The sequence below is a fragment of the Ursus arctos genome, unplaced genomic scaffold (assembly GCF_023065955.2).
Source record: "Ursus arctos isolate Adak ecotype North America unplaced genomic scaffold, UrsArc2.0 scaffold_14, whole genome shotgun sequence".
NCBI classification, from domain to species: Eukaryota; Metazoa; Chordata; class Mammalia; order Carnivora; family Ursidae; genus Ursus; species Ursus arctos.
In genome coordinates, this window is record NW_026622808.1 from 48,188,407 (window position 1) to 48,214,333 (window position 25,927).

The window sequence follows — 25,927 nt, forward strand, 5'->3', positions numbered from 1 at the left end:
AGCAGGGATGATGCCATTTCCTTCCACTATAAAGTAATTTGCTGCAGTCATGCACTTTAGTGGAAATCTGATTTAAGGTTTCACTCTGGGCCAATTTCTATAATTAACGACTGTAATCTACAATCTCAAACTGAGAATGAAATTAAGACAGTTTGAAAATGAAAGCCTCGTGACATAAGTATTATTACTTAGCATTTATAAAGCATGTCCAACTTTCAATGTGCGCCTCACATGTCCGTTCATTATCACAATCACTAACTGTTGTTCCATGACAATACCAATAGCAACTTTAAGTAGTCTTTTTGTTTTGTTTTCCTGGCAAAGAGAATATTTAAAAAAAGAAAGAAAGAAAGAAAAAAAGTCAGTGGTTAGGTCTATTTAGGTACCAAGAGACTTTCCTGGAAGATTCCTAAGTGCTTTTACGAACAGGCTTTTCCAAATTCTCAGGTGAGAATTACAGGGGCTGCTATTTACAGTTTCAGGAAAGTTAAAGATCATCCAGTGAGGCAGATCCGGTGCCAGAAACACCGCGCAGGCCCCCAGCCCCCAGACGGCGACTCCCGCGGTGAGGTCTGCGGCGGCTGCTGGCAGCTGTGCAGGTGATCGGACAAGCCAAGTACAGGGTTTTCAAATGTCTGTGTGTGTTTGGCTTTGCAAAATATACTCTGGCTGCAGATTTTAGTTCACAATTTAAAGAATGGACTTTGAAAGAAGAAAAGCGATAGCCTTTGGTGTTTATCAAGCTCCTTTCAACTCCAAATCAACCAACCATCAGACTCACTACTAAAACCCTTCTTGGCAACATCATCTCTTTGATTATCTGATGAACATTAGGGAACCCCAGACAGATTCAACTCACACACACAATAATATGTTTGGATAATTCTACGTAAGTCCTTTGACCAAACTCTCCTTTAGGATTTGGCCTCAAAGGCAGATAATGGTAAAGGATAATGCATAGTGTATGTGTGTACGGTAAGAGTAGGAGTTTCAGGGGAATTGTGAGTTCTCTGCAACTATTTATAAAATGCTGTTTGAATGTGTACTTTTCTGGGAAAAGCGTCCATAAGAAATCGAGAGCAATAATAGTTACAAACAACAATAGTTAATGTTTATCAGGCATTTAACAGATAGTAGAGAGGATTCTAATTATTTTACATGTATTGATGTGTTTAACAAATGAGTAGTATAGGAGGTGAGCATAATTATTTTTCTCACTTTACAGATACGGACACTGAAGGTATTAAAGACCTAGAGAATCCCAGGGGCTACCGCTTCATCTACTGTCAGGTATCTTTCGGAGCCAGCAAACCTACTGAGGACCCACAACAGGTACTTGTGCTTACTACTTTCCCCATTCACTACCACAGCTGACTCTACCACAAGCATGGGATGCAGAGACTGCCTAACCCACTTGCAGAAGAGAAAGGGCAGGTTCAGAGAGATTCACACAACCTGTACCAATAATGCAGCCAGCATGTCATCAGGATAAAAAATTCAGTTTTCTTCAAAATTATCCTGACCACTTTTTTAAAAAAGATTTTATTTATTTATTTGACAAAGAGAGAGAGAGCGAGCGAGCCCACCCACAAGCAGGGGGAGCAGCAGAGGGAGAGGGAGAAACAGGCTCCCCACTGAGCAGGGAGCCCAATTCGGGACTCGATCCAGAACCCTGGGACCATGACCTGAGCCAAAGGCAGATGCTTAGCCAACTGAGCCCCCAGGTGCCCCTATCCTGGCTACTTTTAATGAAATGCAAATATTGCCAGATTGCTCAATGAAAAGTGAGTCATTTATTCAAAATAAACTTTTGAGGGCCTACCCTTTGCTGGGCGCTTTTCTAACCATTGAGTGTAGCCAGTAACTAAGCTGGCAAAAGATATTCAAAGAAAAGACAGACAAAAATGTTCTATATTTATATCTAAAATTGCAAACAGTAGTAAGAGTTATCAAGCAGAGGGAAATAGAGGGTACTCAGAGATCACAGAACAGCACCCATGTCACACTGAGTTGTCAGGGAGGGCCTCTCATGGACACTGACATTTAACCTTGAATCTGAAGGACAGTCAGGAATAGACTATGAAAATTAAGAGAGGGATGAAGAGTAACTACCTCCAGACAAGAGGATATCATAGGCAAAGACAGACGGGCAGAAAATAACTTGGTGGATGTGAGAAACCGAATAGAACCCAGAGTATCTGATACCTGAAGCTTGAGAAGTGGAGTGGTGGGAAATGAGATGGATCACCCCTGGCTGGGCCCAAATGACACAGTCTTCACAGAATAAACACCATGAGAAGGAGTTTGAGAAGCCTCTGGTTTTAAGACACCTGCACAGCCTTCAGGGATGTTGGGAAAGGAACTATCATTCATTCAGCATCCATAGTATATTTACATTAAGTTTATAAGACGAGTTTAATGACCTCTATTTTATGAATTGACTTAGTTTCACAGAGTTTACGGTCTCCTCGCTATTAAGAAGAAGTCACAGTTCAAACCAAGGTCCGTTTCACCATACCATAATAGGTGGGCAATCTTAGGGGTGCCACTGACATATACCATACATACAGGGGCTGGTAAACATTCTCTTAAGAGAACATCAGTAAGTATTTTAGGCTTTGTGGACCAGGCTGTGTCCCAACTACACGACTCTGCCATTGCGGCACGAAAGCTATCACAGACATTATGTAAATGAATAGGAGTGGCTGTGTTGCAATAAAACTTTATTTATAATAACAACAAGCAGGCCAGATTTGGCCCATAAGCCATAGTTTGCCACTTCCTAACACAGACATGATTTAATTCATGGTTAGGCTCAAGTTCACTGCAACTACCACTCCACTGCTTTTGCCTCATTTGAAATCTCTCTGATAGAACTTTTCATATTTTAAGTTCTCTTCCTTTGCACTATGTTCTTGCCACCACTGTAGTAGTGGCTGATTAAATGAATGTGTCCATGCCAACTTTAATATCATTTCTCTGAAACAAGTCTGTACCTTTCACAAGTTCACAAGATGTCTTGAATGCCTTTTCTTTATTCTCTTTCTCTCCCTAATGTTGGCTGGAAGCAAACAAATAAGACTTCACCAAATAGCAAGGCATTCTGTAACTGTTATTGCAAATGGTTAAGTATTGTACTGCGTTTAAAACATATTGCAGTATATACATTAAGCACAGTCAGAGCAGCTACTGGGTTTTGCCTCTGCCTGTTCTAATTCAGCATGCTAACTTGGTCCCATTACAGTAGACAATGCTGAGAAAAATCAAGAAAGCATGTTTACATTAGGCGAGATAAGGGCATTTTTTAAATCACAAGTTATTTTAATTCTGAATGTTGTTGTTCTTGGTTAAGCATCTGTTTTTGTTAAACTGCTTTTCTCTTTTTTGTTGTTTTTATTTTCCTGCTGAATTCTAATCATGTCTTCTAATCCATTGGCAGCCAACGAAGGAAAACAAATGGTGAAGGAAATTAGATGCAGCTTGGATAATTGATGTTCGTATGCCTGGCTTTAATAAAAATACTCTGCTAAATGAGAGGGGAGTCTAAATGGCTTCAGTCAATAAGGAAGTGACTCAGGTGAGGAATTCAATCTTGGGTTTTGTTGTAAACTTACAAATAAGCCGACAGCTCAGTTTAACTGGGATGAGCTGCTCTGGCTTGGTTTTCTACTTTTGGTTTGTTCTCGAAATTTGAAATTATTTTCTTTTGTGTGAATTCAAGCATTAGGATCGCTGGGTTAAAGCAAATGACACACCCTCCAAATCGCTAGGAATGATATGAAAACAAGAGTATTTCTTGAAGAACTCACCCTCTCACTCTGCCCTCTTAATTTCTTTCATTTCTTAGTGAGTTCACACAATTCAGCCTGAATCATCTCAGAATCAAAAGGAAGTATCTTAAACATCACCCTTCATATCAAATATTTTGGCATATGTAATTACTCAATCGAGATAAGCCCAACCATTTTATTCCAACTCTGCAATCAGTTATTCCAAAACTGATAGCATGGAAGTAACACATGTGGATGAACAATATTTGGATGGAGAGCCAAGTTTCCATTAGGCGTGACCTCTGAGAACAGCCAGAATGAACTGAGGGAAATGTGTCTAATTTGTCCTTGATCTATTCTCTTCTTCCTGAATTCCTTCTCTAGTTATATCCTGCAATCTTCTCACTAAAATAAGTAAAATGGTATGGAGGATTAACATGCATTGCATGTTAATTTTCCCAGGTGCTAGTAATTATGTACTACAACTTCCCTTAGTAAGGAAGCTGAGGCTCAAAGAGCTTCAGATAACTTGTTCAAGGGCACAGAGCTGGGAAGCAATAGAGCCATGAACTGGACCAAGCTACTCTGACTTCAAAGTCCATGGTCTTTCTCCTCCCTCTAGCTATCTCTTTATAACCAGTGACTTCCATGATTAGTCAAAAGCCCCATCTCTACTTTGCTTCTATTCTAAATTTCAAGGGCACATTTCTGAGTCCTATATTCTAGTGCCCACATATTTCTTGCTTTCAAATCTCAGTGCCCCATTAAAATGCATCAGAGGTAAGATATCTTTTAGAGGTTTGTGGACCAATGAGTTTCAGTTCTGTACCACCCAATGTTTCCTGTTTACTGATAAAAACAGAGTTGTGGTTTGCATTCCTTACTTAGACGGGATTATACAGTGATGATGATATACAGTGTAAGAGTGGATCCTGGCCCTCGAAACCTAGAGTCTGTTCTGAAATAGAACAGATGTCTCTGCAAGACCCCTCTCTGCAGACTGATAAGCCCTCTTGCTCATTTCCATCATGCTGAAGTTTATCCCTTTGCCACTGTTATTATTAGAATACAGAAATACTATTTCTAACAATGATCAGTAAAACTCTAATGGAGGATTATATCACTTGAGACATCATTGTTGTATTAGTATTAGGTGATGGAATGTTCACTGGAAGGTACAGTTAACTCTGTAGGGCTATTTTGAGTAATGTGTTGAGAACAGGTAAGGGCCATGACCTGGTTCAATGGAAGAGATCTGCCACCTATAAACAGTGCCTGCCGTGGCAGTGGAGGGACGACTCAAATCGGGTGTGTTCTATGATTGTCTAATTTTGGAGTCATACCACGCAAATTTTGATAATTAGAACTGAATGTCAACATTGCCATTTCTTTTTTTTTTTTTTTAAAGATTTTATTTATTTATTTGACAGAGATAGAGACAGCCAGCGAGAGAGGGAACACAAGCAGGGGGAGTGGGAGAGGAAGAAGCAGGCTCCCAGCAGAGGAGCCTGATGTGGGGCTCTATCCCATAACGCCAGGATCACGCCCTGAGCCGAAGGCAGACGCTTAACCGCTGTGCCACCCAGGCGCCCCAACATTGCCATTTCTTTATAAAGAAAATATTAAACAGTAAGGAAACCTAATTCACATCTAGCATAATCACTACAATTTCATTAATTATGTATGTTTAAGTGTATAAAAACCAAAAAAAAAAGAGTATCGACTTCCAGCACTAGACTGGACAAAGGTACCTTCCATTATGAAAACTGGTTATTTTATTTAATTTTAATTTATTTATTTGAGAGAGAGGGAGAGTGGGGGCAGGCAGAGGGAGAGGGAGAGAGAGGAACTTAAGCAGGCTCCATGCTGGGCATGGAGCCTGATGTGGGGCTCCATCTCACAACCCTGAGATCATGCATGACCTGAGTCGAAATCAAGAGTGGATGTTTAACCGACTGAGCTACCCAGGTGCCCTGGTTATTTTAAGGGGTTAGAAAAATACTATGAATACTGCACCATACAAATTATAAAGCCATATTTCCTCCCCAGATGAGACCCTGTTAGAAAGTGAAAGCTTTCCAATGTGTGTCCTGAGAAGCTCTAGGCCTATGTAATGTTTTATGAAAGAAGTCATCTGATCAAACAGTATGGATTCTAGCTTATGAGAGCTTTAGCAAACAATCTGTGTTCTAAATTGCAACATCCTATTTTAGTCATTTTCTACAAAAGTCAAAGGGACGGAAATTTGATTGCCAGTGAGTTCAGGAATTGGTGTATTGAGAGTTTGGATGGCACAGGGACCTAGGGTTCTTCTCAAAGATACCAATCGTGTCACTCTTTGGATTATTTTTATAAGTAAATGTCTGGAAAACTGGAAGGCTTTTGTAATCAAGAACAACAACCATGAATGCCAAGGCCAGTCCAAGGACTGTCATCAATACAAATGGTTCCCCACTTGCTAGTAAACACCGTGGCTGGGGTTAAGTCAGCTATTAACAGGAAACAGGAAAAGGAAAAAAAAATTCTAAAGATGGAAATATTGGTTGGCATTATAAGCAGGCACAGGAGACAAGAAGTTAAAAGGACCGAAGAACACAGATATTTAAGGGAACAGCACAGACATGTTTTTTATCCTTTGCAGAGACATTTCCCACATCCTTTTGAACTGAGAATCAGAACCATTGTTAAGATTACAAAAACCACTTGGACACCTAGAATGGCAAATATAAGGTTCTTTTTGAGTGTCATGTGTTCAAAATAGCTCTTGCAAAAACTTCTATGATGTGTAATTTGGCCACAGAGCTATCTGAAACTAAAAGAAAAAAAATAAAAACGAGTAAGGAGATTTTGGTCTTACTGGTTCACCAGGAAGCATCAAAAGGCTTAAAAAAAAAAAAAAAAGAGGCATACAATTCTCACTTAAGAAATCAGCTATCAGAATTGACTGTTAAGAAATATTTTGGTTACAAAACTGCTTTCCCAACTTAACAGATAATTGCTTTCAAGGCAGGATACTCATTGCACATAATGTAATATCTATATATTATTTGCAATGGGAACTATACTGATGCAGATTAAGAATATTTATTGGCACATTCTTTCTGAGTAGTATTTTGTCCAATCATTTCAGACTTATGTCATCTTGATGAATGTGAATATGTATACTCCATCATCATTTGTTACAGAGTTAATATAGAGAATACCCATAAAATTGGCAACTGGGTAAAAGACCCATTTATTAATCTATAAACAGGATGTCTATCTATCTATTGTTGCAACATAATAGTCTTCACAGGGTAACTGGTTCCTACAAGAAAGGGGAAAAATGCTTCCATGGGTGATTTCTTTGCCTGTATTCATGACTGACATCAATTAAAAAAAAATTAGCTAAGCAGACAGAGCCAAAACTTAGGACCACACAGATTCACACTTCACACCATAGAGAAATGAAGATAAATTTAGTTAATAGCAAAACCCACTGTTTCTGTAAATAACAAGTCTAGTGTAAGAGGAAGGTGGCATATAGTGATTCTGTGATGCTTCATACATCTGTTCAGATAAACCTATTTGATTATTTAGTTTTCTGGAGAAACAAAGGATTGACAAAAATTTATATCGAAACCACTAATGGATAAATATGTAACTGGGAAAAGTCAAAATATAAGCTTCCAACTAAGATCTTAATAAGTCACAACTATTTATTATGTACTAAAATTTATATTAAAATTTTTATATAAAAATTACCATTTTAAGTAAAATAAAACATTTTAAAAACACACACATATGTTTCTTCTCATAACAGATCTTTCTCAATATATTTGTGAAAATCAGTTTACTGCCAAAAATTTTCTCTGTTTAAGTACTTGCTTCCAATTTATTTTCTAAATTCCCACCCTTTGTTCATCCCAGGAAAAGGACCTCAACCCCAAACTTCACACCCAGGATCTTAAACACAAAACAGTCACTGAAGATAATATTTCTTAGCATCAAAAGTTTAAATTCTAGTTAAATCAAGCAAAACAAAATGAAACAAAAAACCTCCAAGAAAGTTACCCATTAAAACATCTGTAATTATAAAAATCAACATCCCATTTGAATTAGGGTTCTTCTAAATTGCCTGGGCAGAACTGATGCCCTGTAGTATTTAATATCAGAGGGAGAGGAATCTATGGAATTCATTTTTCAACTCCTAAGAGCATCCGATATCACTGTCGCCAAGAAACATCCTGAGCTATAGACAATATTCTAAAATTACTGATATCACTGTCTGACCTTGCTGTAATCTGTTGTGTGGAAGTCTGATTCATTTATTTAGCAGTTCAGCAAATGTCAGAATACCCTGTCTGGAGCAGATTACCCACCACAGCCTGCTACGAATGAAATGTAACAAAACTCTTTTCACCTCAAAGTGGTCTAAATCACTGGTTGGCCACACCCTCTCCCGCCCATGGTTAACCTTTTGTGGATGTCCGTGGAGTTCTCAAGTTGCTTGACTTTCTTTACAAAAGGATTCCCAAATATTGAATATTCTATGCCTTGAGGCACATGTTCAACCAACTATCACAAAGAGGTCATTTGGGACTCAACTGTGTTACAGATCCCTGTGCCTCTCCTGACCCACCCCACCCTTTTCCACCTTGCTCCGCTGGGTCCTAGAAGGCTGACTCTAGGGACCACAGGAAGGGGCCCCTTTCTGTCTGGCATCTGGGAAGCCTCTGCAGGTGAAGACAGACCTGCAGTCAGGGTTTTCACGTTCCTCCAGGTCCCTCCCAGTGAAGCTGTCTTGAGTGCGTGTGTCCTTCCACAAAAGGTCTGTGATCATCTTAAAGCCTTCATTACAGACTTTTTATTCTCGTTAAGTAACCACCCCCTTCTCTCTTCCTTTTGGTTTAGGGATCTAAGATGTCCCAGGCTGCTAGCTCCCAGACCCTGTACCTTCTCTTATGGTTCCTGTACTCTCTACCACACCTTCGCTATGTATCTCTTTGTAAATAAACTCTCCTCCATATACCATGAGTTGAGTGAATCATCATTTCTAGTGATGACTAGTGAGACTGATAACAACATCCCATTTGGACCAGCCCAGCTTGAATTTGAGAAAGTCCATTCATCTGAACCTTCTAGAACTGGAAGGTTAATTGTTTGTTTAGTTTTCCTTTCTCTACAACATACCCACGGTCCTGAGTTAAATAATGAAATAAAAGAAAAAAAAATTGTGAACACTCTCAGCTCAAGCCATTTTGATGAGTATTATCAGATACTCCTCTCTCTGGTTCTTTTTGGGAGATGGCTAACACCTAAGAATCTGAAATTATTGCTCATTAACTGTCTGGATCTACACCCAAGGTAAAGGCAGAAAAAGGAAAATAAGCCAAATGCCTTATTATCTTGGGTCCTGTCTATTATAAATGACAAATGATAGCTTGTTAGGTGAAAACGAGCTTCTCAGCACTGAAATGGCTTCATCTGGTTTATTAGCTGCAAAGGAAAACTAAGGAAGGACCATCTAGAAGGTGACTTGCAAACCTTATTTACAGCATAATGAAAGATAGGCTCAATAAGTCTGAATCCCCATGTGGCCTCCCAGTCCGTCTGAAAGAAGAATACAAGCAACATGAAGACAAGCCTGAAAAGATGGTTAATAAGTAAAAATGTAGGTCTGCAGCCCTGGCAGAAGGCGATGTTTAACTTCCACAAAACTACAATGAGCCAGTTGCAAGCAGTGGCCTCACACTTACCTCAAAAGTCACATTACTCTGCTTTATCAAGTAAATAAACTGTGCCATTGAGCTGTTAATAGTCAACAATAAAATGTACCCCAAGGGAATATGTACAGGGTGGCTTAACAACCGAGAAAAAAATGTAAGCAAGAAAAGAGAAGCTCTCTAAATACATAAGATCTCTACAGCTCTGCTGGGAAGTGAGCTTGGGCCCCACACGCACACTCCTGGAATCCATATAAGTCAGACAAGTGTTTGCTTTCCTGGCATGTTAGAGCCTCCTCTTCTCTTCCCTAAACACGTACCTGCCCTTTATGCTCTGAAACACCTGGACAAAAATAAAAATCCCTTTGTTTGCAGAAGCTCACTCCTCCCCCCATATCCCTCAGCATGGATTTATTCCATGAACGTGTATTTTCCTATGTGCTAAATCTAAAAGGTACTCTTGTATCTATTTAAAGCCTGTTCATGTCCTACCAAAGTAGAAGCTCCTGGGAGTCACAGATGCATTTTTGTAAATGCCTTGAAGTGACTGCTTTTTGCTTCTTCTTAAGATCATCCTGAACATCATGTCCAAGTTTTCACTCTAGAAACCTTGGAATAGTCTTCTGAGTTGCTCAGGAGCAGCTCAGGTCAACTCCCATTTCCTGTCTGCCTTGACTAGGTGACACCTCCCATAAGGTCCACTTCCGCCACACATGTGACCTGTCAAGTTTCCTTTCACACCATGCCATCTAGCTGCCCTCCAAAGTTCTCATCAGCTAGCTGGTAAGATAAGAATCTCTGCCCAGTCAAGTCTGTGAACAGGAGTTCCTGTTCAGTTCCATGCTGTAGTTCTCAATGGCCGTCTTGACAGATGCATGGGGTATCATGAAGGTGGCAGTCCTTCCTAAGGAAGATTATACTGCGAGACTAAACTGCAAGAGTGCCAGCCTTTAACTGGCAAGAGGAGTTGCAAACTCAATGCCCTCCGGGGCCATGGAAGTGAAGAAATGAGTCAGGAGGGCCTAGATTAAGACCAGAGATTCTGACTTCCTGGAGAAGACAAGCCTTTTCTAAAGGGGCTGTTGCTACATAATCCAGCTGATTGTTGCCATGGGAATGTAGGCCTAGTGTGCTCAGATCTTTGCATTTTCAAAAGCCAGGAATTTGGATTTCTGAAGACACTGAGCTTCCTAGACCAAATGTCTGTGAGAGCTGCATCTGTCCCCAGCACTTCACCACTAGAGCCGCCTCAGCAGTCAGGCACGCCAGCGTCCTGGACGGTCCTCTCCAAACCCGCACGCTTCCTTCCTGCTGTTGTGGCCACCTTCTTGGCAACTTTCTGATTCTTCCTCTCTCCCAAATGATTTTAGCATCTCTGCATGTTAAGGAATACTCTGGGGACAACTGTTGCATGTGTGAATGGAGGGATGTAGACTAAAGCTCTAAAGGGAGAGAAAAACTAAGCAAGTTTGAAGAGGAAATCCCAGCAGGATTTCTGAGGCTAAGGAAGAGCAGAATGAAGGAGTGTGAGTCTACATATGGTAACAATACTGCTAATGCCAGAAGTAGTGACCAATACTTACTGATCATTTTTTAAAATGCCAAGTGGTTTTCTAAGTGTTTTAGATGGGCTAACTTACTTCTATCTCACCATGATCTTATGAGGAAAGTGATTGGTTTTCCTCTTTTACAGATGGTACTCAACACAGAGATGTTAGGAGTGTCCCCAAGGTCATACATCTGGAGAGTGGCAGGCCCCAGGACTCCAAAGGTACTATGTCATACTCCCTGCCCTACTCCTTTCCCACAGGACCTCTGTCACCCCACAGTGATGTGACATCTTGGCTCATAGTCCTTGGGTATAGCCTGAAACACCTATTCTACATAAACCAATCCAACCCAAAGGGCCAAATCCTCCCATGAAGATTATCTTCTATGGTGGCTTTATTTATTTATTTATTTATTTATTTATTTATTTATTTTTTATGTTTTTAAAGATTTTATTTATTTATTTGACAGAGATAGAGACAGCCAGCGAGAGAGGGAACACAAGCAGGGGGAGTGGGAGAGGAAGAAGCAGGCTCATAACGGAGGAGCCTGATGTGGGACTCGATCCCAGAACGCTGGGATCACGCCCTGAGCTGAAGGCAGACGCTTAACCGCTGTGCCACCCAGGCGTCCCTCTATGGTGGCTTTAAAATCTATCCACAAATTCCTAAATATCTTTCCATCGACATGTAGAGCTTTACCTCCTCTTAAGTGAGGGCTAGAATGAGCGATTCACTTCAAATAAGAGAACATGGTGAAGGGGCGCCTGGGTAGCGCAGTCGTTAAGCGTCTGCCTTCGGCTCAGGGCGTGATCCCGGCATTCCGGGATCGAGTCCCACATCGGGCTCCTCCGCTGGGAGCCTGCTTCTTCCTCTCCCACTCCCCCTGCTTGTGTTCCCTCTCTCGCTGGCTGTCTCTCTGTCACATAAATAAATAAAATCTTAAAAAAAAAAAAAGAGAACATGGTGGAAGTAAGCAACTTTCGAGACCAGGTTATAAAAAGCACTGGGGTTTCTGGCCATGTCACAAGGACACTCAAGCAGCCCTATTGAGGGTTCTATATAGCAAGGAGCTCAGGACTCCTGCCAATGGCCATGTAAGTGAGCCACGCTGGAAGGGGATTTCCCTGCTTAAGTCGATCAAGTCTTCAGATGACAGTAAATTCAGCTTACTTTTTTATTGCAACCTCATGAGAGATACTGAGGCAGAAGCACCCTATAAATAAGATCCAGCATCATTTATCAAATAATTAGAGGTCTGATTGTTGGCTCCTTGGTAGTCAAGAGTAGACTTCAGTAATATTGTTTAAACAGCTTTATTAAAAAGATGATGAAATGGAGTTGTTTCAATAGAAAATATTTAACACTTGAATTTATGGCAGATCACCAAATAAATATGGATGTAATTTTACCATTTACTGACTGCATATTAGAATGAAGACTGTCGTCCTTTGTCATATTGAGATCTACTTACTGGTCTGCAAGTCCGAGGAAGTGACATGGATTTATATTTAGTAAAAGGATGATTTTCTTAAATTTTATATGAGGAAAAACTCCACTGTGACAATATTGTTTTGGAATGGGTCAGCTACGTTTTGTTTTATGGATATAAGATAATTTGATATACCATTAATATCTTATTTATCTGAAAACCGTACTAGGGTTGTTTTCTAAAAAGCTGTTATAAATGTCTTAAGAACAATGTGTGTTAAATGACAAGTACTATGACATTAACATCACAATTTCATCTTACAAAATTCCAGCAAATCATCCAGATTTGTTAAGAACATTGACAAGTATGGGACTATCCACATAAAGTTCAACCAATCGCATGATGAAATCTACTTCAAAACTCTGATAATTCTGATTGTGCTGCTTAATATAGATTCTCAAAAATGATTAAAATATACAGTATAGTGTTACAGTGAGTTAAGGCAAAATCAATATGAAACATAACTGTGACAGGTATCCACTAGAGGCCAGTGTAATTCAGCACAGAGAAGGAATTTATAATCAATCCCTGTGGAAAAACTAACATTATTTCTTCCACTTAAAAGTGGAGCTCTTGTGAATTGGAGGGAAAAAAAATGATGAAGAAAGCTTTTTTGATTCTCTGAAGAGGAAGTTTCAAAGGATAAGAAAGATGAGTTGAGAAAGGATGAGTCATGAAAAATTGGGGAAAAGAGAATTCTTGTCTCCAGAAAAAAAAATAGTACTACCATAAAATTTCGATATTTCACCAATGTAAGCATAAATTTTCAACATACCTGGTTTAATTGTAAGCTTTTCCGTAAATGTTTCATTTGGCAGTGATTTTAGAAATAATTAAAGATCTAGAATACCTAGAAAGTGTCACAGTCATCTTATTTTCAAGACAATCACCCTTGCTAGCTGCCCAGACAATGCCAAGAGTTTTGAAGAGGGGTGGAAAAACTGTACATTTGCAATTTTCTTCCCTTAAACAATTTTATTCAGAACAAGTACCAAATGGTTCCTCTTCAAACATAGAGTAATTTACATAAATTCATCTAGCACTACATTCATACTATATAACATATTTCTTAATAATGGTGCTACATCATGCTTACAATACTTTTTTTTTTTTTTAAGATTTTATTTATTTATTCGACAGACATAGAGACAGCCAGCGAGAGAGGGAACACAAGCAGGGGGAGTGGGAGAGGAAGAAGCAGGCTCATAGCAGAGGAGCCTGATGTGGGCTCGATCCCATAACGCCGGGATCACGCCCTGAGCCGAAGGCAGACGCTTAACCGCTGTGCCACCCAGGTGCCCCTATTTATTTCATTTTTTAAAAGTTGTTATTCAAATTCCAGTTACTTAACATACAGGGTAATATCAGTTTCAGGTGTACAATATAGTGATTCAACATTTCCATACGTCACCCAGGCGCCCCTGCTTACAATACGTCTTAACAAGGAACTGAACCAGTTTCTCAAAACTAAAAATGGGAGTAGAAATGAAAATTTGCTTCTGTAGTAAAGCTTCAACAATAATAGCTGGTAGGATCCCATGTAGGAGATTGAACTTTAAGACCGAACAATTTAATACACAACCCACAGATATGTTCTCTTTCCTCTCTCTTCCAGCAGAGGAAGGCACCTTATGTATTGTGGACATGCTGAGGAGATGAATGAATCATAAATGAACCTTTAGAGCTGGGCAGGACCTGAGAGGTCAGCCAGCTACAGCCGGAACCTTTTCAAAGACAAGGAGTTTCCTCCTTTGCATGGTGGTCCGTTACACTGTCAAGGCTATAATTGTTTCAAAATTATTCTTTGATTCTTATGCTGAGGGACCTCATTCAATATACAATAACATGCTCTTTTCATTCCTCAGGTCAAAAAGAGGAGGCAAGATACAAAGATATATAACACATAATCCTGACTTTGAGGAGATAAAAATTTCACTCATGAGAATCTGATTTGGACCCCTGACCCACAAGCACTGGTCCTATCACTTACTAGTTATGTGAATTACGGAACTTCTGTGGGCCTCACTTTCTTCATCTGTAAAATGGGGATAATAGTACCTATCTCACAGGGTTGGTGTCAGGATTAAACGTGGTAATTCAAGTAAAACACTAAGCCTTGTACCTGGTAAGTAAGTACTCAGTAATTGTTAGCTATTATTGCTAGACACTGTTTACTTAATAAAGAAATTCTTTGATCGTTACCAAACTCCTACGAGGTATGATTTGTTTATTATTTATAACACTATTTTTAGAGACGGAGAACTGGTTCCTGAAGTGACTTGCAAGATCAGCAGCTCATCAATGGTCATACTAGGGTTTCAACATGGGTTTATCACACTAAAAAAGCTGTATTCTGTTACAAAAGCTTTTAAACTGAGCTGCTTCAATGAAAAGTGAGTCAGATTTCTCATCCATGTCAACATTATCCTCCTCTGATTAAATATGGTTAATGCCAACAGCTAACCACAAGACCCCTCCCCATCCCTATCCACAGTACAGCAAGGGGTCCTGGGGGTGGAGATGGCGGCAGACTTTGAAATGTGAAGCCCCCAAACCCTGCTTCCAGTGGACTATCTCTCCTGCTCTCAGACCTGTCCTCCTGGAGTCCCCATTCCTGGTTAATTGCCACCTCTGCACAGATAGGACATTCCTGTGCTGTCATTTGTTCCACGGGCAAGCGTCAAAGGTATCACCCCGTCTGTTACTGTTCAACAACATGACCTAGATACATGCTAAAAGGCTCTTTGTATATTTCCAAAAACCCTCCTGCAGGTAGGAATAATAGAGTAAAAACCAAACCACCACAGAAATAGCCACACATACATATACACAGGCCTGTTGTGTGTTCCAACTGGGGATTAATAAGAAACAAGGCTTCTTACTGCTGCTTGTTCCACTGCGGTAAGCCTGGTTTTATCTTCAGACACCTATGGGTTTGTCAATAACCATATCTGAGATAAACAAGTACGTTAACTTTCTGTTAAAGACACGACACTGTGCCAGGTATTACACTAAGCACAGCATAGGTATCAGGTCCTTTCATCCTTGGCACAGTTCAGGTGTTGACGCTGGAGGGCCTGGAGGTCACTACCTTGCCCAAGGTCCTATGGCTGCATGACGTCTGAGCTAGAATTTCCACCCAGGTCTACTTGACAACAGAGTCCCAACTCTTACCCAACATGCTACACGGCCTACATTCAGAGCCCCACGATTCTGCTACCTTGAGGGTACCTCAGACTTCACCACTATAGTACAACGTGACCCCAAGCCCATGTTAAAAGGAGGCCTTTTTGTATTTCCCAAAACAATCCTCCTTCAGTAAAAGGCAAGCAAAGAAACAAGCACATAAAGCATTTCACTAGTAGTCAGTCAGGAGGCAGATTTGGGACTTTGCCTCAATTGAGGTATGTGGCCTTGGAAACCTCTCTTCATCTGTCGTGGCCTCAACTGCATCATCTATTTTGGAAACCCCAGAGAAGTGTTCATGCACAAATGCACTCAGTGTATACTCAGGTAATATGTGCCAGTTGTGATGGCCACCACCAGCACCAGGCTCTTGTCCACTGTGACAAGTTTCTGGAAACTTTTTAGTGCTGCAACAAGGACAGATGATAAAGCAACATGGAAAAGAATGGGGATTAGAAAGTCAATGTTTGGTCATCTATCACCATATATCTATGCCAAATTTGGCTTTCATGGATAAATGAAGATTGAGAAAAAGAGGTGCCAACTGAAAGAGTTTAATTAGGGTACAGAGAGACACTGTCAGAATGGAATTGCATCTTTTGGCACAAATAGGACTGAAGAATAATTTAAGTGGGCTTTTAAAAAAAGCCTCTTCTGGGTTATGTTTAGGAGCTGAATATTTCAATAAGAAGCATTTCCAATTCTTAGAATTAAAGCATTGAAGATTTGCACATTAATCAGCTTAAATGTATGTACATTCCTCCGAGGTAGGGAGAAGTTTACTCAAAAGAGGCAAGTATATGCAAAACAGGAGTGTCCGTCAGATCCACCTGACTCTCGGAGACTAAGCTTCAAAACGTATTTTTTTAGAATTTTAAATAGCCTTAAGAATAATAAAGTATGTCAGGGATATTTGAGGAAAGACAATGCAACAGAAATTTACTAAGATTCTACAATGTGTCTAGCACTGGGTTGAGATGTGGGGATAGGGCAAATTGGTGGCCAAAAAGTCATAGTCTTTACTCATTTCGTAATCGGTGGTGACCTTGATCTAGAGAATGAGAAAAAGATTTCAAAGGGATAGCTCAACTAAGAATATCTCCTTACAAATGCTAAAACCCCCATTTAACAGCTACTTCCTTGCCTACTTAGAATGATACCTACAGGATGACCATATACTTTTTATTGTCTGTGCATCTTATTAAAGGGAGGGTAGCTAACACATAAAGCATCTGCAGTGTTTATACTGAATAAGCTGCTTCATCCGTATGAAGAGGGATGGTCAAATGTCAGAAGTTCATGAGGAACCCGTGACATCAGGCTGAAGCTTCTAGAACTGAGAATGGGAGGGAGGGTGACGTGGCCATTGCCTTTGGAGAGAGACTGATTAGGCTGAAGAAGGTAGGTGTCCTTGGATTGGGCTGCCAAGGCTGACTGGGTTTTATCTGAGAATGGTTAACAGGTGTACCCTGAGAAAGGATTTCATACAGGTTCCTTTAAAGGTTAGGCCGAACTGGTTAGAACACCCAAGTCCACACACTAGAACTCCCTCTTCCTTATATTCACTAACTTCATCTTGGCCTTTTCTATGCCTGCCCTTTGATTGTCTTCCACATCTCTCCCTCACCTCTTGAAGTCCAAATACGCACAAAATAAAACTGTCTTTGCCAAAATGTCCCTCACCCACCACAAGATTTTGTAAAGACTGAGGTGGAACTTCCTTCTTATTCCCTCTATTCTAAGATAGAATCCTTGAGATATTTTAACATTTCTGACATTGAATCCATCTTGGAATGGATATCCTCCTGTACTGAAGGTATTTTGTCCCTAAAACACTGCTATTAAAACAGCGGTATATCTTGTAATAGCTGAGATTCTAAAACAGATGAAATGCTGCATTTCTATCATTTAGGTCTTGACCAATAGCAGGACTGAAACTATTACTAACCATATACCAGTCCCTCCTCCTCCTCCCACTTCTTGAAGGCTCTAAAGGATCTCATGTTTGGCTCACAATCAACTGCAGAAATGGATAGATACCATGATTTTGTTTCCTCTGTACTCGAACTTCAAGAATTGCTTGAGTGGAATATAAAAGCAAACGTTACCTCATTCGAAAAGACCACTGAATGACATCTCTTAGGAACTCTTTTGTCACAGGTAAACACAGTCCCGCCCATTTGGGATAACTGTAATCTGCTGAAACATTTCTACATAATTCTCCAATCTTTATAATATATAATGGTGAGGGAACTCAGCCCACTGGGACCAAAGAAGCAGCAAAGAAAGAGGGATAGAAGGCCAAATTTATCACTTTTCTCACAAACTTGATTATCTTCTTGATGTCTCTTTTCTCTTCACAGGAATTCAAGGATTCTTTATCATCCCAATTATCCATCTTTGGATGGACTCCACTTATCAATGTCTGTACTAAAAATGTAGGATGGTGCCCCTGAACTGTCACTCTGCAGATATTTATTGGCCAGAGGGATGCAACAGGGAAGTATTTAAGAATGTGGATTATGGTGTAAAATTGCCTGGGTTCAAATTCTGGCTGTGCAACATACTAGCTCTGTGGTCTTGAGTAAATTACGAACCTCTTCTAAGCCTCCTTTCCTGGGTTGTGAAGTAGATGACAATAACAATGCCTGCAGCTAAAATACCCCACCCAAAATGCAAGAGGCTGGCATATAATAAAAGCTCAATAACTGTTGGGCATTACTAATATCGCCATCACCACCTCAGCTCTATCACTGCTCTTGTTGCTTGACAGGAAAATTCCAAATACACATCACTTCGCTGCAACAGCAGATGAGAAGGTGACAGCAGTTTTCCTTGGCCTCTTCTTATCTAGGATGATCTTACTTACCGCTGTCCTTTTTTTCACTTTGAACCATCTCTTTACTACCTCTTGCTTGATCCTTCCATCTAAAAGGCCTTATTCTTTCTCTTCCACCCTTCCAACACTTCCTTTGTCTCCAAGAATATGCTCATTGTGCCCACCCAATTGCCTCTCTTTCCTCCTCACTTTGAGTCAGGTAGTTATTTCACATCTGATTAAGTGCTCTGTTAGTTTTAAATTCAATGCCATATAAGATTACTATGATCTATGGCTTCCTAATTGACTCATGAATTTCACTTGTCTTTCTAATTACTGGGTAAAGAGTTTCTTATTTGGTATTGCCTTCTTGTACTGAGCAACATTCTGGGAACCCAGAATAAGATACAGCAACTGTCGCTGGACTGACTCACGCTTATTTTTTAAGTGTATTAATTATCCCTAAAATTACTATCAGGAACCTTGAAAATGAAGTAAATCCTCACCAGACAGCAGAGCACTGCTTAACATTAGGGCTACTACGGTTTCATACAGTCTAAAATAAGAGAAATTTAGCCTCAAATGGAAACCTACAAAATGTTACCGTAAGCTCAAAAGGAGTCTGATGTATAGTCAGAGAGGAATTCTAGTTCGGGAGGATCCTGCCTTCCTGTAATCTAGAACACAACACATTTACTAACCGACTCACTTAAAATAAGCAACACACAGCTGCTACGTGAAAGATTCTGTACTACAGGCTAGTAAAGAATGTTAAGGAGGTCGACTGCAGGGGTTGGACAGGAATGGAGGACTGCCAAATTAGTACTTAAGAGTCCATTTTCCCCGAGCTAAAAAACGAATAAATAAAACAAGCAAGGAGGGGCGCCCGGGTGGCACAGCGGTTAAGCGTCTGCCTTCGGCTCAGGGCGTGATCCCGGCGTTATGGGATCGAGCCCCACATCAGGCTCCTCCGCTATGAGCCTGCTTCTTCCTCTCCCACTCCCCCTGCTTGTGTTCCCTCTCTCTCTGGCTGTCTCTATCTCTGTCAACTAAATAAATAAAATCTTTAAAAATAAATAAATAAATAAATCGAGCAAGCAAGGAAACAAACAACATAACCTCATCATTACTGTTATTTCATCACTTACAAAACCCAGTGTCATGTTAGCACCTATGATCATTAAGGTTGGTTTACAGAATTAAAAAAAAAAGTTGAGTGGGGCACCTGTGTGGCTCAGTCTGTTGAGTGTCTGACTCTTGACTCTTGGTTTCTTTCTGCTCAGGTCATGAATCTCTGGCTTCTGAGAAGAGCCATGCAACCAGCCTCCTCACTCAGAGGGGAGTCTGCTTCCCCTCTTCCTCTGCCCCTCCCCTCCAGCTCATACACACTCTCTCTCTAAAATAAATAAAATAAAATCTTTAAAAAATGTTGATGGCAAATACACACATAAGAAAGGACTTGTTGGCTGAAAGACTGCTCTGATTATTATTCACAGTGCTAAGAAAGTCTCTGTGCACAAACAGCTAAAAGTCATGTCAAACACCATTTGTTCAGAACGTAGATGTGGGCTTATCTGAAATTTACTTTTGCATTATCGAAGAAAAAGAATTTGCTGAGTAAAAAAATACTGAAATAAGATTATAAAGAACATACTTAACATGCTTAAGAAAACAAACTTTTCTCTAGCAACAAAACATCTCATTTATAAATCCTTGACTCCTTAATAATAAGACATTCCTTACTGTTAATTTTATTGATTGATTGATTGGTTGCTGTTTGGGATGCTTTATTTCACTGTAATAGATAAACAAAATAGGCTATTAAAGGGAGTATTAGAGATTATTTGTAATAAAAAGGGTTATTAAATCTGACATTATTGAGAAACACTGTCATAGTAAATGCTTTATAATTAGAACTTATTAAAGTATAATTGACATATAACATTGTATTAGTTTCAGGTGTACATTTGATGATTCAGTATTTTTATATATTACAAAATAATCACCAAGTTAAGTCTAGTTAACATTTTCACCATACATAGTATGTGGTGAATTTTTTTCTTGTGATGGGAACTTTTAAGATCTACTCTCTTAGCAACTTTTGAATATGCAATACAGTATTATTCCTCTAGTCATCGTGCTGTATGTTATATCCCCATGACTTATTTATAACTAGAAATCTGTACCTTGTGACCACCCTCACCCAATTTTACCCACACCCACCTACCCAGCCCCAACCTCTGGCAATTACCAATCTGTTTTCTGTATCTATAAGCTTAGAATTTGGGGGGGGGGGGGTTGCATGTGTTTTTGTTTTTACATTCTACATATAAGAAAGGTTGTACGGTATTTGTCTTTTCTCCGACAGACACTTAGCATAATGCTCTCAAGGTCCATTCATGCTGTCACAAATGGCAAGATTTCATTCATTTTTATGGCTGAGTAATATTCCATTGTATATATATACCACAGTTTCTTTACCCATTCATCTATCCATGCGCACTTAAGTTGTTTCCATATTTTGGTTACCTTAAAAATGCTTTAAAGAACACAAGAGTGCATGTATTTTTTTGAGTTGGTGTTTTTGTTTTCGTCAGATAAATATCCAGAGTGGAATTATGGATCTTATGGTAGTTCTATTTTTAATTCTTGGGGGGAATCCTCATCCTGTTTTTCCTAGTGGCTCCACCAATGTACATTTCCACCAACAGTGCACAAAGGTTCCCTTTTCTCCACATCCTTGCCAGCAGCTGTTATTTCTCATCTTTTTGATAACAGCTATTCTAACAGGGGTGAGGCAATATCTCATGATGGGTTTCATCTGCATTTCCCTTATGATTAGTAATGCTGAGCATCTTCTCATGTACCTGGTAGCCATGTGTATACCGTCTTTGGAAAAACGTCTATTCTGGTCCTCTGCCAATTTTCTAATTGTATTGTTTGGGGGTATCTGCTATTGAGTTGTAGGAGTACTCTGTATATTCTCAATATTAACCCCTTATCAGATATATGATTTGCAACATTTTCTCCCATTCAGTAGGTTGCCTTTTCTTTTCTTTCTTTTTCTTTTTTTTTCTTTGATGGTTTCCTTTGTTGTACAGAAGCTTTTTATTTTGACATAGCCCCACTTGTTTATTCTTGGTTTTGGTGTCAGATTAAAAAAAAAATCATCACCAAGACCTAAATTAAGGAGCTTACCACCTATGTTTTCTTCTAGGAAGTTTAAGGTTTCATGTCTTATGTTCAAGTCTTTAATCCATTTGAGTTAATTGGGTGGGGTTGAGAAACGTGTGAAGTGAGTCAAAGGGTAAAAATATACGTGTAAATAAATAAAATAACATCTCCTCTCTACAGTAAGTCAAAACCCAGGCCTCTTGGGTTGCTGCAGTCACTCATTCGAACAACAGAAATTGAATATATACGCTATGACTGGTGCTGGTTTATACACCAGGATCCTTGCCTTCTGGGAGCTTATACTCCAGCAGCAGGGATCAGACACTGAAAGAATAAATACACAGATACAAATACAGTGTTATTAAGACAAAGGGCAGGGCACTAAAAGTGTTCATGGGGGTGGTAATTTGTTTACACTGGGCTGGTGAAAGAAGGTAGTATTTGAGCTGGGTAACAAGTAGGGGGGAAATTATATATATATTAATAAAAAAATCAAATCGGTAGCAAAAGATGTCTACTTGACCAAGGATCATTTGCCCACTTTAAATAATCAAAAATAATAGAATGACATTAGGAATATAACTCACAATAGGATCTCTTCCTGCTTATTGGCCTTATTCTAGTAAGACTGAATAAAAAGGTTTTGTCTTTTATCAGAGAAGACAGGATTATCTTTCTCTAAACACTACTCTGATGACTAGTAATGGATGCAATCACCTAAATCATAGATATGTGTTTTATAGTTTTGAGTGCTCTTCTCTTTCTAGCAAAAATTATTTTCTTTTAGAAGTAGCCCACCAATTCACATGTGAAACTGAATCTATTGCTGTGAGATCAGGTTTTAAAATAACTTCAAGGAGGAAAGGCCTTTGACAGGAGAGTTAACAATAGAAACGAGGTCACCAACTCAAGCCCTAGACTTTCTTTATTGTTCATGGACACAAATGCTTGGTTTCAGAAGTGCATTGTTATCCAGGAAGCAATTGGACAGAACTATTTCTTTGGGAAAATTATATCCCTGACACTAATGCACTCAATTCAACCTTCAAACTGAAATTAAACATAAACAAGTAATAATCACTTAGGGGTCAGCAACTGGTGGCTTGGGTGGGCACTGGAGACCAAGTTTGCTCTCCCTGGGTGGTACGTTGAGGGCAACTGACCTTAAGAATAGCAGGAAGGGATGATGGATGGTCAGCTCAGACTCCCTTTGTCCCAATAGCATTTTTCAGCTGTCAAAAAGTGCTCTAGCAGGGACCAGATTTAACAATGGGAGACCACCTGGGGGGCTAACTACCTATTCAACTATACCCTTTGCAGATGACAGCAGCATCTTTACTTTTACATCTGGCAGTACTGGGTTGTTAGTCATCGTTCTGTTGATTTATTAAACTTGTTTCAATAAACCAGCAGCAAGTAACTGGCTCCATGGCAGAGGAGGCTGAGAATTCCTTATGGACAACAAATGATCTTAATAAATGCCAAATCCCAGGTGCTTAAGACAGCACTATAGGTGATAATGCTCATTTTATCATCACCAAAGCCTACCTTTAGAGACGAACTTATACACAGTGGTAAAACTACGGGCAAACAGCTGTGAAGGAAACTGTGGTCAGCTGTGAATGTTCAGCTACACAAATGATTTATCTACTGCAAATTTGTCTGGGGGCAAAAATGGAGCCTTGGTTATTTTTGTAACCCTTCCACCTTGAAGGCTCTTCCCATAACACCCAAGTCAGAGTTTGAAAAGGAATTGTAGCTTGATACACATTTATTGAGCTGAATTAAATGACAAGGGATGTCTAACATCTCCTGAGTTTGCTTCCTAAATCTTCAAATGGGTAAGAAATAAAATTGAGGTAGTCCCTTTTCACGTTGGGCAGTTCTACTCTGAGGAAGAGCTCAGTCTGTGTACTGTCTGTCCATTTCACTGTACTTCTGGGGGAAGTTGCTGCTAGCCATTTCCTCAAGTAAAAGTTCAAAACAGCATTTCTATAAAAGCCAACCACTTTATAAAACATTGCTTTATAACTATATTAAAAATCCTAAAGTTGACCTCCAAGAAAAACCACTTCATACAGCTTCCCCAAACCCTTGCTTGATGAGCTCATAAAAATATTTAGCTGAAATGTTACTTGAAGTTTATTCTCTCATTCCACTGACCAGTTATGATCTAATCTGCAGATAAAATTGGGTGAAAACAACAAGTTTCGTTCAGTTAAAAGAAATTCCAGATGGGAGGTATCATGTTCAATAATGAAATGCTGATGAAGTAGAGGACAAGGGCCAAGGGCAAAAGTATTTTCTAGGTGTAGAAGAGAGGAGAGGATGGCCTGAGATGAAGTTATCGAGGGACCTTTCTGTGTTTAGCCACCGTATGGGGAAGAAAAGCTATTTCTTCCTGGAGAACTGAGAAGTGAGGTAGAAACTAAGTAGTGAGGTGAAGTGAACTTAACATGTAGGCTGATTAAGCAAACTGCTTGAACACCCAGAGGGACAGATAGTTCCTTGGGGAATTAATAATAAATGCAGAGATTGTATAAATTAAATCTAAGGTCTAAAGACTAAACTGGGGTCATATTAGCCAGGGATTGTGAGGTGCAGGATCGAAAAGGGAACTAATTTGCAGGGAGAAGCTCAGTTAAGTCTAGCTCTATAAAAACCTCTATAACACACACCTTTTTAACTGTCTGTATGCTGGTTTCAGTAACTGTTTGACTTCTGTTCACAAAAGAAAACTGTCATGAAGAAAGCTTTCTAGGGATACCTGGGTGGCTCACTCAGTTAAGCATCCAACTCTTGGCTTTGGCTTAGGTCATGATCTCTGTGTGGTGGGACTGAGCCCCGCAATGGGCTCCCCACTCAGAGAGGAGTCTGCTTGAGACTCCGCCCCCCCCCCCCGTGTGCATGCTTTCTCTCAGTCTCTCTCTAAAATAAATAAATAAATCTTTAAAAATAAAAGGAAGAAGAAAGCTTTCTACACCTGTGGGAAGTCTGTCTAACTGAGCAATAAGAACAAATCCACAAATGCCACTACAGATCCAGAGGCTGACAAAGTACATGGGAAGACACGGGTCTCAGGAGGGCTGATTTCACATCCTCAAATCATTAAGGTGCAAGTAACTGCTACATATGTAAGTAATCACATGAAATGATCCGTTAAAAATCTCTTTGAAAGGCAACAAAGTACAAACAGACACACACGCGCGTGCGCACACGTGAAGGCTGACGATCTTAACTGCTGAATTACAGAATCACGAAACTACAGCAAATTCAAAACTGAGTACAGGGTACCAGAAAAGGGAGATATCCAAGTTATTTTTGAACACTTGGGTGGGGAGGAGAAAGCCAGCAGTGAAATTTTATACTGGCTGGGGAGACGGGTGATGGTGGTGAAATGTGAATACAAAGCAAATGCTTCATTTTAAAAATGCAATTCCTTCTTTACTTATTAATTTTTGCATATATGGGCACATGCATGCCATGTGTCAAGATGAGATGTGCAGATTTCCTTTTTTTCCTCTTTCCATTCCAGATAAATGGGCCAGAGAACTACCTGCAGGAAGGGCTGGGTCAGGTCCAAGGTTGTATGTTATACTTTTCTCAAATATGCATTCTTCCTGTGTCCCATCCATTGTGGGTACATCATAACTAACTGACAATAGTTAAATATATAAACCTATGATTGACTTACTTGTGTTTCCAAATGAAGTACAAAAGATTCCAGGTCAACCCTATAATGGTTTTTCTGTCACTTACTTACATATCTATAAATTTGCTTGAGTGGGGAGCTCCAGTAACCTCTCTCCTCCACTGGGTGGCGTACCTACAGCTGATGCACATTGGAGGACCAGCTTCTCTATAATTCTCAGCAAATCACAAGAGTACTTCAATGAGCACAGTTTGCTACCTTGTAATACTGACTTCGACCCAAACAATGTGCTTTCAGGATCTTTTAACAATTATTTTCCTTTTGAACAAAACATTGAGAGAATCAGCTTAAAAGACTATATATATATATATATACTTCAATCCTTTGCTTTAAATGCAGGTTGCACCGGGATGAAGCAGAAAATATGTATTATTAACACCAGCAGTTGTTAATGGTAGTAATGATAATACGTTATCTCCACCACACAGTGATAATGGGTTTTTTATTATTAAAGTAAGTTTCAGCCTTTATTTATAGACATCAGTTAAATCAGAGAAAATGAAAGTGCAAAATTACTACACAG

The 25,927-nt window shown here is 39.6% G+C and overlaps 1 protein-coding gene and 1 long non-coding RNA gene across 2 annotated transcripts in view; one reads left to right on the forward strand and one right to left on the reverse strand.

The window, feature by feature from the left end:
- Nucleotides 1–25,927, reverse strand: part of SUCLG2 (succinate-CoA ligase GDP-forming subunit beta) — a 256,096-nt gene that overhangs the window by 23,607 nt on the left and 206,562 nt on the right. The gene's annotated exons all lie outside the window — the stretch shown is intronic.
- Nucleotides 669–3,572, forward strand: LOC123001177 (uncharacterized). The gene is made up of 3 exons (XR_007191765.2): nucleotides 669–889; nucleotides 1,226–1,332; nucleotides 3,440–3,572. It is a non-coding gene; the product is annotated as an uncharacterized LOC123001177 (long non-coding RNA).